This window comes from Pristiophorus japonicus, unplaced genomic scaffold (genome assembly GCF_044704955.1).
Source record: "Pristiophorus japonicus isolate sPriJap1 unplaced genomic scaffold, sPriJap1.hap1 HAP1_SCAFFOLD_52, whole genome shotgun sequence".
In the NCBI taxonomy this organism is placed as follows: Eukaryota; Metazoa; Chordata; class Chondrichthyes; family Pristiophoridae; genus Pristiophorus; species Pristiophorus japonicus.
This window is the reverse complement of record NW_027254426.1, coordinates 137,565-150,907: the sequence shown is the minus strand read 5'-3', so window position 1 is coordinate 150,907 and position 13,343 is coordinate 137,565. Positions and strand designations below refer to the sequence as shown.

At 46.2% G+C, this 13,343-nt stretch overlaps 1 non-coding gene across 1 annotated transcript; it reads right to left on the bottom strand.

Annotated features, from left to right (window-relative positions):
* Positions 1-4,167: 4,167 nt before the first annotated feature.
* On the bottom strand, positions 4,168-4,241 carry trnan-guu (transfer RNA asparagine (anticodon GUU)). Its single transcript has one exon. It is a non-coding gene; the product is annotated as a tRNA-Asn (tRNA).
* Between the last annotated feature and the right edge of the window lie 9,102 nt (positions 4,242-13,343).

Sequence of the window (13,343 nt, the reverse complement as noted above, 5' to 3'; positions counted from 1 at the left end):
TAAGTGTATCTAAGGGTTAAGTCATGGCAGGAGAGCTCGGTCGGGTGTTATGCTCCTCCTGTACCATGTGGGAACTCAGGGACGCTTCCGGTGTCCCTGACGACTACGTGTGCGGGAAGTGTGTCCACCTCCAGCTCCTGACCGACCGCGTTGCGGAGTTGGAGCTGAGGGTGGATTCACTCTGGAGCATCCACGATGCTGAGAATGACGTGAGTATCACGTGTAGTGAGTTGGTCTTACCGCAGGGAAAGGGTCCACAGCCAGATAGGGAATGGAAGACCAGCAGGAAGAGTAGAGCAAGGAAGGTAGTGCAGGAGTCCCCTGTGGTCATCCCCCTGCAAAACAGATACACTGCTTTGGGTGCTGTTGAGGGGAATGACTCATCAGGGGAGGGCAGCAGCAGCCAAGTTCATGGCACCGTGGCTGGCTCTGCTGCACAGGAGGGCAAGAAAAAGAGTGGGAGAGCAATAGTGATAGGGGATTCAATTGTGAGGGGAATAGATAGGCGTTTCTGCGGCCGCAACCGAGACTCCAGGATGGTATGTTGCCTCCCTGGTGCAAGGGTCAAGGATGTCTCGCAGCGGGTACAGGACATTCTGAAATGGGAGGGAGAACAGCCAGTTGTCGTGGTGCACATTGGTACCAACGACATAGGCACAAAAAGGGATGAGGTCCTACGAAACGAATTTAAGGAGCTAGGAGCTAAATTAAAAAGTAGGACCTCAAAAGTAGTAATCTCGGGATTGCTACCAGTGCCACGTGATAGTCAGAGTAGGAATCGCAGGATAGCGCAGATGAATACGTGGCTTGAGCAGTGGTGCAGCAGGGAGGGATTCAAATTCCTGGGGCATTGGGACCGGTTCTGGGGGAGGTGGGACCAGTACAAGCCGGACGGTCTGCACCTGGGCAGGACTGGAACCAATGTCCTAGGGGGAGTGTTTGCTAGTGCTGTTGGGGAGGATTTAAACTAATATGGCAGGGGGATGGGAACCAATGCAGGGAGACAGAGGGAAACAAAAAGGAGACAAAAGCAAAAGACAGAAAGGAGATGAGGAAAGGTGGAGGGCAGAGAAACCCAAGGCAAAAAACAAAAAGGGCCACTGTACAGCAAAATTCTAAAAGGACAAAGGGTGTTAATAAAACAAGCCTGAAGGCTTTGTGTCTGAATGCAAGGAGTATCCGCAATAAGGTGGATGAATTAATTGTGCAAATAGATGTTAACAAATATGATGTGATTGGGATTACGGAGACGTGGCTCCAGGATGATCAGGGCTGGGAACTCAACATTCAGGGGTATTCAACATTCAGGAAGGATAGAATAAAAGGAAAAGGAGGTGGGGTAGCATTGCTGGTTAAAGAGGAGATTAATGCAATAGTTAGGAAAGACATTAGCTTGGATGATGTGGAATCTATATGGGTAGAGCTGCAGAACACCAAAGGGCAAAAAACGTTAGTAGGAGTTGTGTACAGACCTCCAAACAGTAATAGGGATGTTGGGGAGGGCATCAAACAGGAAATTAGGGGTGCATGCAATAAAGGTGTAGCAGTTATAATGGGTGACTTTAATATGCACATAGATTGGGCTAGCCAAACTGGAAGCAATACGGTGGAGGAGGATTTCCTGGAGTGCATAAGGGATGGTTTTCTAGACCAATATGTTGAGGAACCAACTAGGGGGGAGGCCATCTTAGACTGGGTGTTGTGTAATGAGAGAGGATTAATTAGCAATCTCATTGTGCGAGGCCCCTTGGGGAAGAGTGACCATAATATGGTGGAATTCTGCATTAGGATGGAGAATGAAACAGTAATTTCAGTGACCATGGTCCAGAACTTAAAGAAGGGTAACTTTGAAGGTATGAGGCGAGAATTGGCTAGGATAGATTGGCGAATGATACTTAGGGGGTTGACTGTGGATGGGCAATGGCAGACATTTAGAGACCGCATGGATGAAGTACAACAATTGTACATTCCTGTCTGGCGTAAAAATAAAAAGGGGAAGGTGGCTCAACCGTGGCTATCTAGGGAAATCAGGGATAGTATTAAAGCCAAGGAAGTGGCATACAAATTGGCCAGAAATAGCAGCGAACCTGGGGACTGGGCGAAATTTAGAACTCAGCAGAGGAGGACAAAGGGTTTGATTAGGACAGGGAAAATGGAGTACGAGAAGAAGCTTGCAGGGAACATTAAGGCGGATTGCAAAAGTTTCTATAGGTATGTAAAGAGAAAAAGGTTGGTGAAGACAAACGTAGGTCCACTGCAGTCAGAATCAGGGGAAGTCATAACGGGGAACAAAGAAATGGCGGACCAATTGAACAAGTACTTTGGTTCGGTATTCACTAAGGAGGATACAAACAACCTTCCGGATATAAAAGGGGTCAGAGGGTCTAGTAAGGAGGGGGAACTGAGGGAAATCTTTATTAGTCGGGAAATTGTTTTGGGGAAATTGATGGGATTGAAGGCCGATAAATCCCCAGGGCCTGATGGATTGCATCCTAGAGTACTTAAGGAGGTGGCCTTGGAAATAGCGGATGCATTGACAGTCATTTTCCAACATTCCATTGACTCTGGATCAGTTCCTATGGAGTGGAGGGTAGCCAATGTAACCCCACTTTTTAAAAAAGGAGGGAGAGAGAAAACAGGGAATTATAGACCGGTCAGCCTGACCTCAGTAGTGGGTAAAATGATGGAATCAATTATCAAGGATGTCATAGCAGTGCATCTGGAAAATGGTGACATGATAGGTCCAAGTCAGCATGGATTTGTGAAAGGGAAATCATGCTTGACAAATCTTCTGGAATTTTTTGAGGATGTTTCCAGTAAAGTGGACAAAGGAGAACCAGTTGATGTGGTATATTTGGACTTTCAGAAGGCTTTCGACAAGGTCCCACACAAGAGATTAATGTGCAAAGTTAAAGCACATGGGATTGGGGGTAGTGTGCTGATGTGGATTGAGAACTGGTTGTCAGACAGGAAGCAAAGAGTAGGAGTAAACGGGTACTTTTCAGAATGGCAGGCAGTGACTAGTGGAGTGCCGCAAGGTTCTGTGCTGGGGCCCCAGCTGTTTACATTGTACATTAATGATTTAGACGAGGGGATTAAATGCAGTATCTCCAAATTTGCAGATGATACTAAGTTGGGTGGCAGTGTGAGCTGCGAGGAGGATGCTATTATGCTGCAGAGTGACTTGGATAGGTTAGGTGAGTGGGCAAATGCATGGCAGATGAAGTATAATGTGGATAAATGTGAGGTTATCCACTTTGGTGGTAAAAACAGAGAGACAGACTATTATCTGAATGGTGACAGATTAGGAAAAGGGAAGGTGCAACGAGACCTGGGTGTCATGGTACATCAGTCATTGAAGGTTGGCATGCAGGTACAGCAGGCGGTTAAGAAAGCAAATGGCATGTTGGCCTTCATAGCGAGGGGATTTGAATACAGGGGCAGGGAGGTGTTGCTACAGTTGTACAGGGCCTTGGTGAGGCCACACCTGGAGTATTGTGTACAGTTTTCGTCTCCTAACTTGAGGAAGGACATTCTTGCTATTGAGGGAGTGCAGCGAAGGTTCACCAGACTGATTCCCGGGATGGCGGGACTGCCCTATCAAGAAAGATTGGATCAACTGGGCTTGTATTCACTGGAGTTCAGAAGAATGAGAGGGGATCTCATAGAAACGTTTAAAATTCTGACGGGTTTAGACAGGTTAGATGCAGAAAGAATGTTCCCAATGTTGGGGAAGTCCAGAACCAGGGGTCACAGTCTGAGGATAAGGGGTAAGCCATTTAGGACCGAGATGAGGAGAAACTTCTTCACCCAGAGAGTGGTGAACCTGTGGAATTCTCTACCACAGAAAGTAGTTGAGGCCAATTCACTAAATATATTCAAAAGGGAGTTAGATGAAGTCCTTACTACTCGGGGGATCAAGGGTTATGGCGAGAAAGCAGGAAGGGGGTACTGAAGTTTCATGTTCAGCCATGAACTCGTTGAATGGCGGTGCAGGCTAGAAGGGCTGAATGGCCTGCTCCTGCACCTATTTTCTATGTTTCTATGTTTTCTATGATAACAGCACAGCTGGCAATGTTTGTGGAATATATTCGCGCAGCCAAAACACACAATGACAACCTGGAATCATGCAGCACCGAATCCACCGGGAAAAACAGATAAATGCTTCGTCCCTGGGTGGGCTCGAACCACCAACCTTTCGGTTAACAGCCGAACACGCTAACCCATTGCGCCACAGAGACTGACGCAATGACACACTGCAAGACATCCCAAACCAGGGTGTCAGTCAGTGAAAGCTTCAGATTGCTCTGACCGGGATGGAACTTGTCGACTCTCAGTTGTACTTTTCCCAAGTAAAGGGTGGGACATTCATTGTGGATGTGTGGAAGCAGTCTGCTCCCACACACTGCAGACACTTCCATGTCACCACCAACCAGCTCTCCCACAACCGGTGTGATCGACCTTCCAGCCTTCCGGTGCCGTGTCTGTGACGAAGTATTCTGATTGTCCCGAAGCCGGTATTAGGTATTAATTCCTTTTCTGCTCCTGACTGCGGATATTGCTGTGATTAAACGCGAACACAATGCTAACAGGCACAGTTCAATTCACCGTTTCTTTGCTTGGTGAAATTTCAAAGATTTTAAGCGACACACATCAACGCCAAACCTCGTCACCTACTCGCTAACTCGACAAAACTTTGCATTTTCTTTCCATGCCAAGCATTTTACATTAATACATTGCAATGCCAAAGCGCTTTTTACCTGGCAAGACTGCAGTACAAGCTGTGATGAACAGTGTGAAACAGAAACAGCTACTTGAAAAACCATAGCCTCGATGGCATCTGTGTGAATTGCTCTGCATCGATAATTAGCAGAGCGCAAAGAGAGGAAACTGATGGTGTGGATGAGAAAAGGCCGAGCCAAAGTGTACTGTTGGAGATGATTTTGTTGTTATTGAGAATTGTTTCAAAGATTTTACCATGGTTGGTTCCATAGTATAATGGTGAGCACTCTAGGATCTGAGTTCAAATCTCGGTGGAACCTGATTCCTTGTAGTCCCAGCTGCTGAAAATTTGGGACAAACAAGTGAAAGACACCTGGTGCTGGTGGGCAGTTTTGTTGCCTTTGTCATTGATGCTTGATCTACAAGTCGAGTTATCAAATCGTGTGTTCAACCGTCAGTTACCTGTTACAAAATGTTGTAAACGGCTGTCTTGCTCTTTTTGCTTCGTTGCTTTTAACCTCGAATTACCCGCACACACTCCGTTGTAGTAAAGGCAGGATTGGGAATTTTATTTAAACATTCATACCAAACAAACCAAGTATAAAAGTTACTGAGAACACTTCACAAAGGCAGCTTGCTTCGATTTCCGTGGCTGCTTGAGACACACACCTTCCGAATGTCCAGTGTCTCTGGTGTCTGCGTGTGTGAGTCTCATCTTTATACTCTTATTTCTTTGCATTTGGACAATCACGGCTGACGGCTTTGTGAATTGTTTCACATACAGACTTAATATTGCTTGTTTAACCGACAGATGTCATTAAATAGTAACAAAGGTACAATCAAATATTTAACATACAGACAATGACCAGTTACTCATTTCAATGGCTGAAGGCACCACATTATCGAGCAGTCTCTTTCCATCCAAACTTCAATCTTCCCGTTTTTTAATTCAAACTTCAGACTGCGTGCTGAAGCAAAGAGTTCAGCAATGCGGGACTGTGCTCCCACATTCCCCCACTTCTTCTCCTCGCCTCTCTGCAGGTCTTATCTGGGTAACATACATTTGCATGGTGGCTAGAGCTCGTTCAACAGCATTGTCCAGTTGTAGTCCTTGGTTTTCAACACGACATCCGCAGTAAATCAAAATAACCAGCATGATCAGCTGAACCAGCACCAGCATAAGGACAGGGTGTATCATTGTGTTCATCACGCCTGTTGCCGTCGGGCTCCATCCCAACAATGATTCCCACCAGCTTACATGTCCAATCTGGTCCAAAGTTTTGTGAACCTTCTCGATTTCCGCAGTGTGATGGTTAATGTCCACAACAATTGCTTGATTCAAACTCTGTAGCTGTTGAAATGTTGTATTCCATTTCCGTATTTCCTTCTTCCAAATAGCAGCACGCTTCGGGTCAAAGTAGGGTTGTTGTAGATTCAGATTCTCAGGATGCCATTTTAAAGTCCGTTGGTCTGTGATCACCATATCCATTTTTACTTAAAAGTCAATTTTCAATTTTTGATGTTTCCAACTGAATTCCATGCTGTTTACATTCAGAAATGTAAACTCACAATCGGTGTCTTCGACTAAGTCTGTTACCCTCTGCACAGGTTTTAACAATTTCCTCTGCTTTGTGGGAGAAGTGTAACAACATCGAGTAAAGGATGACGGAAATGCTGAATAGTCAGTCGAGAGACCCAGTCCTTCCCTCAGTTCACCCTTCGGAACTGCTGTAATTTACTCTCTCGACATTTGCAACAATCCAACTTCTATTTCACATCCTTAAAGTCATGTTTGTAACTCCCACATTTGAGCTTTTCACTGAACATCTCATCAGTTCTGAGACAGCCCATTCCTGCAGAAACTTTAAATGTTTTTGAACAAGCTTCTCCCACTGCTTTCATCACTGACTGTTCAGTAACTGCTCCTCGTGTATCTGGGATGTTAGGGAACTGTCTCTGAAGAGGGGAATCCCCTTCCTCCAGGAGCACCTTAATTTTTCCAGCTGACCCTGTGTCCATTTCCCGCTGCCCTTCCACACAAGCCTCGATAAGGGTATGGCCACCCCTATCCTGAAGTAAGGGTCCTAATGGAACGACATGTGTGGTTGAGGCGCGGCATCCCTATAGGGATCCTCCCTCAACTGCGGAATCAATCCCCGACCTCAGCAACTGAGGTATCATTCCTGTCTGTGACTCTCGCTTCTCTTTCCTGATTCTTCAACTTTTCTTTTAACTTTTCCAATTCTTTAGCCAGTCTATCACTGTCCTCTATCAACTGACGGCCACCACCTCGTTCTGCTCCTTTTATGTGACTCCTCGCGGGATTCATCCACTCAGGCCCTTCTGCCTTCCATCGCTGTAACCCCTGTCTCACTTCCATGACTGAAATTATTGCAGCTCCCGGATACAAGCTTTCTCCCCTTGACAACCATTTATCAAAACGTTTGTCCCCACCCCAGGCATCTACTTCCAGAACTACTGACGGGGGTAGGATAGTCAAAATGATATCTCTATGTGTACCATCCCCATAATGACTGATATCAATCCAATTACTTCCCAAACTTTTACACAACTGGAATATACATTCCCCAGCTTCCCTGGGTCCTTCCCTGGTAATAATGCAAGCCGCTTTATTAACTGTGGCCCTGAGTGAGTAACGAAGATTGTAGCTATTATTCTACCAAGCATGAGACCTGGAAGTTGTTTCAAAACCTACTCCCGTTCCCCGGTGATTCCCTAAAGCTCACAGAACCATGTGAACCCTCGGTTTCTCTGATATGTTCCCAGACTGTCACCATCCCAGAATATTACACCACCACTGGGCAAACTTAATAAGATCCTGAAGGTGTGCGGGTCCCACTTCACTAAGGATAGCTCTCATGTCCTGTAACTTGACCCCTCCTCGCTCATACCAGGTATCCCCAAAACCACTTAAGGTCGTGTTCCCTTCACGAGCTCCACAAGGAGCAGAGGAATCATGATCCTGCTCTCGTCTTGTCCGCTCGAGCGTGCTTCCCCCACTCTCCACATTACCGGAAGGTCGTGTATAATGTTGTGGGGTGTTAAGCGTCTGAGTAACCGAAGAGGCATTTAAGTGCTCCGCCTCCGATCCTAACATTGCCACGTGAACCACACGGGTTCGAGGCTCCGAAGTCAGAGAAGACAAAGGAATTGTGGATGGGAACGGTGGGCATTCTTCCTGTCCCTTAATCCCCTTTTCAACTCTCAGACCCGGGGAATCCTCCGAATACCACCCAGCTTTATCAATTGCTGTCTCCGTGGGCAACCTAATACCACCATCTGCTGCAGCTTAGATATTCCTTTCTCTAGATCTTGATTACGCTTCTGTTCATCAGCAAGATGCTGATCCTGTGTCAGAACAGTCCTGGCTGTCCCGAGTGCCTGAAATCACCAATTCTCTACTTCTTTACTCACTGCTGTTAGCTGCTCTCTGAGTTCTGAGACTTCCCTATCTCGAGCATCAGCCTCTTCTCCGAACGTTTGAATCCCCAGCATGAGACACTGCAACACTAACGCTTTTCTCTTTTTATCACTTTTTAACCCAAACACTTTAATCTTTTTTAACTGGACACTCTTCACGAAGGACTGCCGTGTCTCTCTCCATCCTCCTGTCATTGTTTCCTGTCTTATCCCATAAGTTCCCCCTTTCGACTCAATTCACTCATTAAGAAATGACCGGACTTCAACTGAAATATCCCCTGAACCTCCCATTACTAACTGAAGATCCCTTTAATCACGACAACTAAGAGAATGCTCACCCCCTCGAACTGATGTGTGGGAAACACTTCTTCCAACAACTCAGCCAACTTTCTGCTTCATGTCAGGGACTTCGAATCAGCTAACGAACTTTTGAAAACCACGTCGGGGTCACCAAAATGTTGTAAACGGCTGTCTTGCTCTTTTCGCTTCGTTGCTTTTAACGTCGAATTACCCGCACACACTCCGTTATAGTAAAGGCAGGATCGGGTATTTTATTTAAACATTCATACTAAACAAACCAAGTATGAAAGTTACTGAGAACACTTCACAAAGGCAGCTTGCTTCGATTTCCGTGGCTGCTTGAGACACACACCTTCCGAATGTTCAGTGTCTCTGCTGTCTGTGGCTCTCCAGTCCATAAAAGTCTCATCTTTATACCGAAAAAGCCTTTGAACTCTTATTCTTTCCATTTAGACAATCCTGAATAACTGCTTTCTGAATCTTTTAACAGACAGACTTAATGTTGCTTGTTTAACCTACAGATGTCATTAAATAATAACAAGGTTACACTCAAATACTGAACACACAGACTTCATCAAATCGTTTAGTTCTGAGTTTCCATTATTCCCACCGTAACAAGGTACTCAAATATTTCACAACCAGACAATGACCAGTTACTCATCTCACTGGCTGCAAGGCACAACATTGTCTAACAGTCTCTTGACCATCCAAACTTCAATCTTCCTGTTATTTAATCCAAACTTCAGACTGCATGCTGAAGCAAAGAGTTCAGCAATGCGGGACTGTGCTAACACAGAGCACAGGATTTGACAACGAGACTTGTAGATCAAGCATCAATGACAAAGGCAACAAAACTGCCCACCAGCACCAGGTGTCTCTCACTTGTTTGTATCAAATTTTTAGCAGCTGCGACAGCAAGCATTCAGTTTCAAACTCAGATCGCTGGATTCATGTCCAGAGTGCTCACCATTACACCATGGAACCAACGATGCCAAATTCTTTGAAACATTTCTCAAAAACAAGATCATCTCCAACATTACACTTTGGCTCGGCCTTTTCTCATCCACACCGTCAGTTTCCCCACTTTACGCTCTGCTAATTATCGATGCAGAGCAATTCACACAGATACCGTCGAGGCTATGGGTTCTCAAGCAGCTGTTTCTGTTTCATTCTGTTCATCAGAGCTTGTACTTCAGTCTTGACAGGTAAAAAGTGCATTGGCAAAATACTTGGCATGAAAAGAAAATGCAACTTTTTATTGAGTGCAAAACATGCATTGCCTGCATTTCAAAAAGCATTCCTTCTATTCATCCTGCTGAATGCATATTGCACAGATAATCTCAGCACACATTGTGCAGGCAAAGCCAGCATTAGACAACCAACTGATTTCTCCTCCGCTGATTTGTAACAGGTAACTGACGGTTGAGCACACGATTTGACAACGAGACTTGTAGATCAAGCATCGATGACAAAGGCAACAAAATTGCCCACCAGCACCAGGTGTCTTTCACTTGTTTGTCCAAAATTGTGTGCTCCTGCTACAAAGAATTGATACACACAATAACATGCTTTTATAATGGTTACATTTTATCGGCATTCTTGTCAAGCAGTTGTTTCGTTGGTCCAGGGATATGATTCTCACTTCAGGGTTGTTAATGGCAATTTGCGAGAGATTACACGTTTAAATACCGAATGAGACCTTTCAATTTGCATAGAACTTATGCAAACAAGTGTTATGCATGTAAACCTGTAAATAACTTGTTTAACCACCAGAGGGCTCATCCCCTGGAGTCCCAAGGGTTCCCACAATCCCTTGGGAGTACTTGTACTTAAGGAGGCCTCACAGTCTGGAGAAGCACTCTGGAGACCTGCAATAAAAGACTAAGGTCACAAATTACTTTGAGCTCACAGTATCTCGTCAGACACTTTATTCATGCAATACAACTGGCGATGAGATGCAGATGACGAACCCCACCGCAACGATGCAGAGACCAATTGGCATCCTGGAGAAATTTTCGGAGGGAGATGATTGGGAAACCTTAGTGGAGCGACTCGACCAATACTTCGTGGCCAGCGAGCTGGAAGGAGAAGCGAATGCTGCCAAAGGAAGGGCGATTCACCTCACTGTTTGCGGGGCACCAACTTATGGCCTCATACAAAAGCTGCTTGCTCCAGCGAAATGCACAGAGAAATCGTATGTTGATTTGTGCACACTGGTCCGGGAGCATCTTAACCTGAAGGTAAGCGTTCTGATGGCGAGGTTCCGGTTCTACATGTGCAAAAGGTCTGAAGGCCAGGAAATGGCGAGCTATGTCGTCGAGCAAAGACACCTTGCAGGCATTTGGAATTTGAAGGACATTTGGAGCACATGCTCAGGGACTTCTTTGTACTTGGCATTGGCCATGAAGTAATACTTCGTCAACTAATTTTGACAATCAAGACCCCAACCTTGAGTAAGGCCATAGCGATAGCCCAAGCGTTCATCGCCACCAGTGACAATACCAAACAAATCTCTCAGCACACGAGTGCTGTATAAGTATAGTGAACAAAGTAATGTTGTTTTCAAATCGTTACGTACAGGGCAGGCCTCACATGCCTGTTGCTGTACGTCTGCAGATGTTTCAGAGTCCACCATCAAGGGTGATGAATGCAAGGCCATTAACAACTTGTTGGCGCTGCGGGGGTGATCATCGTTTCCATTCATGCCGCTTCAAAGGATACGTTTGCAAGGGCTGTGGAACAATGGGACACCTGCAACGAATGTGCAGGCAAGCTGCAAACCCTGCTAATCCTACAAAACACTATGTTGCAGAGGAGGCAGATCCACGGCAGATCACAACGAACCAGAGCATCAGGCCGAGGAGGTAGAGGTATATGGGGTGCATACATTTACCACAAAGTGCCCCCGATAATGCTGAAGGTTGGATTAAGTGGACTCCCGGTGTCAATGGAGCAAGACATGGATGCGAGCCAGTCCATTATGAGCAGAAAGACTTTTGATAAATCGTGGTGCAGCAAGGCCTCAAGGCCAGTCCTGACTCCCATTCGCACTAAACTGAGAACTTACATAAACGAACTGATTCCTGTAATCGGCAGTGCTACTGTAAAGGTCTCCTACGATGGAGCGATACACAAGTTACCACTCTGGGTGGTACCGGGCGATGGCCCCACGCTGCTCGGCAGGAGCTGGCTGGGAAATATACGCTGGAACTGGAACGACATCCGGGTGCTCTCGCCCGTCGACGACATTTCATCTGCCCAGGTCTTAAACAAATTCCCCTCGTTGTTCGAACCAGGCATCGTGAAGTTCCAAGCAGCAAAAGTGCAGATCCACCTAATTCCCGGGGCGCAACCTATCCATCACAAGGTGAGAGCAGTACCGTACATGATGAGAGAGAGGGTGGAGATCGAGCTGGACAGGCTGCAACGAGAGGGCATCATTTTGCCGATCGAATTCAACGAGCGGACCAGTCCGATTGTTCCAGTCCTCAAGGGAGAGGGCACCATCAGATTCTGTGGTGATTACAAAGTAACTATCAAATGCTTCTCCCTTCAGGATCAATACCCACTACCAAAGGCAGACAACCTTTTTGCGACGCTGGCGGAGGAAAGACGTTCACGAAGCTGGACCTGACCTCGGCCTACATGACGCAGGAGCTGGAGGAATCATCGAAGGGCCTCACCTGCATGAACACGCACAAAGGTCTCTTCATTCACAACAGATGCCCATTTGGGATTCGATCAGCCAGAGAATTCCAGAGAAACATGGAAAGCTTACTGAACTCGGTCCCGCGCACCGTGGTCTTCCAGGACAACATCTTGGTTACAGGTCGGAACACAGATGAGCATCTGCAGAACCTGGAGGAGGTTCTTAGTCGGCTTAATCGCGTGGGGCAATGGTTAAAATGATCAAAGTCCTGGCGCCCGAAGTGGAGTTCCTGGGGAGAAGAATTGCGGCGGACGGCATCAGGCCCACCGATTCGTAGATGGAGGCAATCGACAACGCACCGAGGCCACAGAACGTGACGGAGCTGCGGTCGTTTCCAGGACTCCTGAACTACTTTCGTAACTACTTACCGGGTCTCAGAACACTGTTCGAACCACTGCACGCTTTACTGCAGAAAGAAAACGAATGGGTATGAGGTAAAAGCCGAGAAAATGCCGTTGTAAAAGCTAGAAAACTGTTATACTCAACCAAATTGCTTGTGCTGTATGATGCATGTAAGCCTTTGGTGCTAGCATGTGATGCGTCGTCATACGATGGTGAGTGTGTATTGCATCAAGCTCATGAATCTGGGAAATTGCAACTGGTTATTTATACATCCAGGAGTCTGTCTAAGGCTGAGAGGGCCTAAAGCATGATCGAAAAAGAAGTGTTAGCATGTGTTTATGGAGTAAAAAAAATGCATCAATATCTGTTTGAGCTCAAATTTGAATTGGAAACTGACCATAAGCCACTTATATCCCACTTTTCTGAAAGTAAGGGGATAAATACAGATGCATCGGCCCACATCCAGAGATGGGCGCCCACATTGTATGCATGCAACTACGCCATCCGCCACAGACCAGGCACAGAAAACTGTGCCGATGCTCTCAGTAGGCTGCCATTGCCCACCACAGGGGTGGAGATGGCACAGCCCCAGATTTAGTTATGGTAATGGAAGCATTTGTTACCGCCCGACAGGTTAGAACCTAGATGAGCCCGGATCCCTCATTGTCCTCAGTAAAAAACTGTGTGCTCCACAGGAATTGGTCTCGTGTTCCGTTAGAGATGCAGGAAGAAATAAAGCCGTACCAGCGGCGCAGAGATAAAATGTCCATACAGGCAGACTGTATCAAGTAGTGGTGCCAAAAGAGGGCAGGGACACTTTCATTACTGA